We start from the raw sequence: 6,475 nt of genomic DNA, 5'->3' as shown, positions 1-6,475 counted from the left end.
AGAGAAATGACTTTCGAGCTGTTTTGGACTCAGCCAAAATCGCTTAGGCGGTTACAGCGCCAATAAAGAAGAAGACGAAGTTTATTAAAAATTCGGTGCGACCGCTTTTTTTGGTTTTCGAATTTTTTTATATTTTTTTGTTTTTTTTTGTAATAATTTTAGCTAATTATAACCGCCAAATTTTTTTTTTATATAAGTTCTATTTCTTTTTTTCCACATCCATATGCACATGTATGTGAGTAGTCCAATTGCAAAGTGCTCTATGTAAAATTTTTTCGATTTTTAGTTTTTGGTGGTTAACGTACCAGTATTTAAAGTAGTTTCATGTCCGCTAACAATTCAGTGCAAAATCCTTATATATTCTGAAAAAAATAGCATCAAATGTTAGCTGCTCTAGCAAAAGTCGCTATAATACTAACTGTAAGTATATATGCACTTTCAAAAGTCGCTATAATATTTATTGTACGTATTTATACAAGTTAATAGGTCTCCATCTTCTGATGAACTTAGAAAGCTGCAAGAAAACGTGGAACTTTCGGTGCCTAGTGGAAGACGTCGTAAAAACGAAGCAGACCAATCTTCATGGAAAAGAGAACGCGAAAAGCTTAAAAAAGCTAGCTATGTAAAATTTACTGTTTCAAAACTCGCTATATTAATTTTTCATATATAAAATTTGCAAAAACTACCATACTGCGATATTGTTTTTTAATGTTGTTCGGCTCTTATTTATCCAAATTTTCAGATAATGAAAAAAGATACAATTTGGATTTTACTTGATGATGAAGCCTTTTTTTTTAATTTATGGCTTACTATTATAAAATCACATAACGCTGTTTGCAAGTGGACTACTCATGTATGCGCATTGTAAGTTTTTCGTTAGTTTAATAAAAGTTCATTTTCGTTTTTTTTTCACATCTGTATGGACATGTTTGTATGCGCATTGTAAGATTTTAGTTTTATTTTTTTTATTTTTATATATTTTTTATTTATTTATTTATTGACAGTCTTTAAGACCTATAAAAAATCTTGTCCATTACATTATCAACTTATTTAATTTAATTGATTGTTCTTCTGCTAATACTATACATTAACATTTTTCTTATTTTCTTTACTAATTTTTACTTATTTTCAAATACATACTTTATACATTTATACATATTAATTTATTGTACAATTAATTAATTAATTATACGTACATTATAGCCTCGGGTTGGATAACTGGCGTGGCCTAGTCTCCAGTCTATCTTTATGTTCAGCAGGCGGAAAGGCCTAGTTTCCGCTCTGCGTCAATAAAGGCGTTTACCATGGTCGGAAAGGCCGAGTTTCCGATCCATGTTCTTTTCATAATTATGTTGCTGTGAAATGGGTGGAAAGCTCTAGTTTACGCTCCGTACTACGAACGAGCTGTTGGGCATGGTCGGAAAGGCCGGGTTTCCGATCCATGCTCGTAACGTCTCTCATATGCTAGTATCTTGTTAGAATGGGGAGGCCCAATAGCAATCTTATATGTGTTTTTTGCAATGCTCGTATAATAAACTTTTGAATTTTTGTAAGCTATTGCAGCTTCTCATATCTACGGGCAGTTCGTTAAACATTTTTAAACCTTTATAATACAAATCTCCCTTTTGATTTTCCGTCTGGCAAAATGGAAGTTTAAAGTTATCCCTGACTCTGGTTTCATAGGTTTGAGTGTGACTGCTGTATCTAAAGTTATCACTCAAGTATTTCGGAAGGGTTCCATTCTTTATATTATAAATAAACTTCATTGTATGGAAAAAGATTAGTTGTTTCACATTTAACCAGTTTAAATTGTTCAGCATTGATGAAATGCTGGTATCGTAACGGGCGTTAAGTATGTGCCTCATAGCTCTATTTTGCATTTTTTGTAGTCTCTCTATATACGACTCAGGCGTTATAAACAGGATAGTGGGGCAGTATATAAAATGTGGCTCAACAATTGATCTGTAAACCATAATTTTATATCTTCTACTTAGATGTTTACATGTCCTCTTCATAAATCCAATTTTTTTCGACGCTTTGTTGACGGTATACTCAATGTTATCATGGAATTTTAATTTATTATAATAATAAAAAACCAAGATAATTAAAACACCAAGATATTTAATTGTAGTAACCTCTGTAATTTTTTCATCCCTAACATGTAAATCGTGTCGCCCTAATGTAGTTTTATTTGCTGAAGAAATTATCATATAATTGGTCTTTTTTACGTTTAACATTAGCTTATTTTTGCATAACCAGACATATAGTGAGTCTAAGTCATTTTGCATTTTATGAGTTGCTGTGTCCAAATCGTCTTCACTTATAGTCAACAGTGCATCATCAGCAAACAGTCTTATCTTACAATACCTGATTGATGATAAAATATCGTTGATGTAGATATTGAAAAGAATTGGTGCTAGTACTGAACACTGTGGAAGTCCAATATCTACCGGTATATCCTTAGACAATACTTCTCCTATAACTGTGTGTTGCTTTCTATTAGTTAAGAAGTTCTCAAACCACTTCAGTTCTACCTCTTTAATACCAATTTGTTTCAACTTAAAAATCATTAGTTTTCGATCAATTGTTTCAAAAGCTCTTTCCAAGTCAATAAAAACTGCCAGTATTACTTTTTTACTTCTCATGTCTTCTTTCCATTGAGAAATAACCCAGTTAAGTGTCGTTTCACACGAATGTTTAGCTCGAAACCCTGACTGCTCTTTAATTAATATATTTTTATCTTCAATATACTCCATGAGCTGGTTTTTTACCACTGTTTCTAATATTTTCTCCAGATTTGGTAGACTATTGATCGGTCGAAGTTCTTCAGCTTTAACTGTGTTTTTAATTTTTTTGACTGGAACCACTGTAGAAACTTTCCATTCATCAGGTACGATACCATCTGTTATACTTTTGTTGATCATAATTGAATAAAAATACCCCAAGTATATTAAAGAGTCTTTTATTACTCCTTCAGATAATAATTTTTTCCCACCAATTTTATATTTAAATTTCTTGACAATTCGCACTATGTCATCAGTAGTTATTTCGTTAGATTTAAATGTGCTATCGATGTTATAATATCATGTAATGTAATATCATCTTTTATACCATCATAGCAAACCGTCTGTTTTTAATATTTCCACATTAACTTGCTATCGGACTGGTTAGTTATAATTTTATTCTCCATATATTTAATTTTTTTCAGTTTTATCATTTTTTTGTATTCTTTTTTAATGCTGTAGTAGTCTGACCATTGGTGTGATGCTTTTGCTAAATTGTATGCCTCTGATTTTCTTTTATTTAGTTGTGTCAGTTCGTAGTCATACCACTTATTCTTTATTTTAATGTTTATTTGTTTCACAAACGTTAATTGTTGCAGACTGTTAAGCAAGCATAGATTTAGGAATGCTACCATTTCCTCTAAATCAAGTTGATCAAATATGGAAAAATCGTAACATCTGAGTAGATCAATTAAGCTATCACAACTGTACCGTTCCCAAGAAACTATTTCTGATACCACTCTGAGAGGGATTTGATTTCCTATATTAATATTAAACATTATTGTTTCATGATCAGATATTTTGTGTCGATCAAGCCTCTTACATGCAATATTTTTCACATTTGAATATAGGAGATCAATCTTTGTCTCAGATGCCTCTGCTATTCGGGTATTGAAATCTACAAGTTGGTGCATGGAAATGGAATTAAACAACTCATTCAAGTTCACACTGTGTGTCGATACTATGTTCATATTGATATTAAAATCTCCAACAATTACGTTGTTAGACGTTGTATCACATATGTCCATTACTATTGAATCAAGATAGTTGATAAACTCACTATCACTAGTACTTGGGGAGTGGTATATAACTCCAATTTGCCATTTAACCTCAAGATTTTTTAATTGCACAATAATACACCATATATTTGTATTTATGGATTTATTATATTTTACCCTAAATTCCAGCGAGTTTTTAATGTACATAACTACACCTCCGGTGTGCCTACTATGTGAATCACATCTAATTTCTGTAAACGATGTTATACCTATTTCAGCATCCCTAATTTGATCTGTTATGCTAGTTGAAACAAAGTACAAGAGCTGGGTCAAATAACTCCACTAGTCTGTCGATTTAAAGTTTATTGTGTATTAAGCTATTAACGTTTAAATATATTACTTTTAAATCTTCTGATTTTTTACTTATAACAGATTTGGTTGCTAGTAACCCACCCGCTGTTTTTGTATTTTCAGTTTTCTTTGGTAGACAGGGCATTCCTTGCTGAAAATGCTATGACCTGTATCGAGCTTAAAACCAAGATCTTTATTTGCACAGACAGGATTTTTTTCCTGTGTACTACACTCATCATTAATTTTTTCTTATGTCGGTTTTGAAAGTTTTCTAATTTTGTTAGTAATTTAACCTTTTTTCGGATTTTTGTAGTTTTTTTCGTTTTTTTATTATTGTAATAATTTTGAAAGGTTTTGACTTAGTTAACCGCCACCGTATAATTGTAGGTAATGATTTTTGTTTTTGAAATTAAGTTCAGTTCATTTCTCGCTCGCACGCTTTCGTAGTAAACGTATAATTTTTGTTTAAATGGAATTAATTTTTTTGGGTATTTTAATTTTTTTTACATGTTTTACCTTTTAGTTATTTTTTGTGTAGGTGGCAGCCATTGTGTGCTGCCGTATTAGACAGTGCCGGTGCAATTGCTGGCGCTGCAGCTCTGATGCGATACTTCACGCGGAGCCCTGGTGTTTCGCCGGCTCTGTTGCCGGCCAACGCTGGTAGCCAGCAATCCGCCCAAGAATATGAATAAAATGGAACTCAACTTTTCGGGTGGAAGTAACGCGCAATAATGCCGCTAATTTTATTTTCATAAAAAGACTTAAAGTTAGCTGCTTTCGCAGATACAAGGGTTGCATCCTCAATATCGTAAATTCTTAGATGTAATATATTACTGTAGTGTTAATACTATTTACTATTGTACTTTGTTCATATTTGTACTTTGTTATTTTTGAAATTATTGAATTAAGTTCTTTTTCAATTTATGTAAATCAAAAAGAAAATTTTTGATTACTTCAGAATTTTTTCTTCTTTGAAATAAAAAATACGTTAAATTAAAATTAAGTTTATATAAAAATAAAATTGTTAAATACGCTACAATTGGCGATCCTGCCAAGAGAAATATAAGAAATTGCATTAAGCTGATATATTGATTTTGTACACTTGGTTTGTTGCTCCGTGGTACTAGTTCACAGATGATGAGATGTTACACCAAAATGTTGAAGTGTAATGCGTCGCAATAGTCAGCAGTGAAAAAGAGTAGCACCATTGCGAGCAGCTGGCATATTCCAACACGCACTACTACCACCACCGTTATTACCACCACTTGAATCACAGCAGCCGCAATATCAGGAAGCAATATCCCCATTGCCTTTTGTTGAAGATCAGAAATCACAATTAGTAGAGCAAGAACAGCAACAGTTTAGAAGCAGTCACTGGAGAAGCTATTTTAAGTGCTGATATTGCATCAACTAGTTAACAACAACCACATAACCAGCAGCAGCAGCAGCGTTCTCAAGATAAAGAACAGCAACCGGAAAGTTTGAGCGGTGCTCAATGCTCCTCTTTGAGCGTAATAGGAGAAGTTCCAGCTGGTAGTAGCGCATTAACAGAACGAAACAAAACATCTCCAACATCACTGCCATTGCTGCTGCAGGAGGAAGAAGACGAAGAAGCGGACACAGGCAACGAGGCTAGAGCATTGAAGTCACCCGCAGCAGTAGTGGTATCAGCAGCGACCGCAGCAGTAGCGCTAACATCAACAACAATATTAGTTTTACTGGTGAGCTGTATTGTTCTCATATTTTTAATATATATATATATATATATATATACTATTTTTATTAAAAATTAAAAGAATTTAATTGTTATTTATTAAATATTACATATATAATTTTTAATTTTTTAATTGTAAACTTCCCTTTTCTGAGGTCTTTTGATATTTGCTCAAATTCAAATAATCAATATGTTTCGTTCACCACAACATGATACACATACATCTACACGAGATAATTTAAATGAAACTCTTATTGATTTACAAAATAGTACGTTTAATGAACAGTTAACAAATCCGTATGTCGATCGAAATAGTAATGAGATTTGTGCTACATCCGTCAAACTACCACAATTCTGGACAAGTTGTCCGGAAGCGTGGTTTATTCATGCGGAAATGCAGTTTAGTACCAAAAATATTACACAAGAAACAACAAAGTATGAACATACAATTACTGCACTTCCGCAAGAAGTTATAATAACGATTTTAGACTTTATTCAAAATCCGCCCGAAAATAATAAATTTACTGCACTTAAGAAAATTTTATAGTTTAAGTAAGTTGTTGATCGAATTTAATATATATGATTGTTGTTGTTGTAGGCTAGTCGATCGATTACTTTCGTGTGCAAGA

The 6,475-nt window shown here is 32.4% G+C and overlaps 1 protein-coding gene across 2 annotated transcripts in view; it reads right to left on the bottom strand.

Annotated features, from left to right (window-relative positions):
- The window catches only part of LOC118735153 (ER degradation-enhancing alpha-mannosidase-like protein 3), a 434,164-nt gene that overhangs the window by 52,796 nt on the left and 374,893 nt on the right, over nucleotides 1-6,475 (bottom strand). The gene's annotated exons all lie outside the window — the stretch shown is intronic.

This window comes from Rhagoletis pomonella, unplaced genomic scaffold, assembly GCF_013731165.1.
Source record: "Rhagoletis pomonella isolate Grant_MI unplaced genomic scaffold, Rhpom_1.0 Rhpom_scaffold_00003, whole genome shotgun sequence".
Taxonomy (NCBI): domain Eukaryota; kingdom Metazoa; phylum Arthropoda; class Insecta; order Diptera; family Tephritidae; genus Rhagoletis; species Rhagoletis pomonella.
The sequence above is the reverse complement of the archived record's forward strand: the minus strand, read 5'-3'. Positions and strand labels throughout refer to the sequence as shown.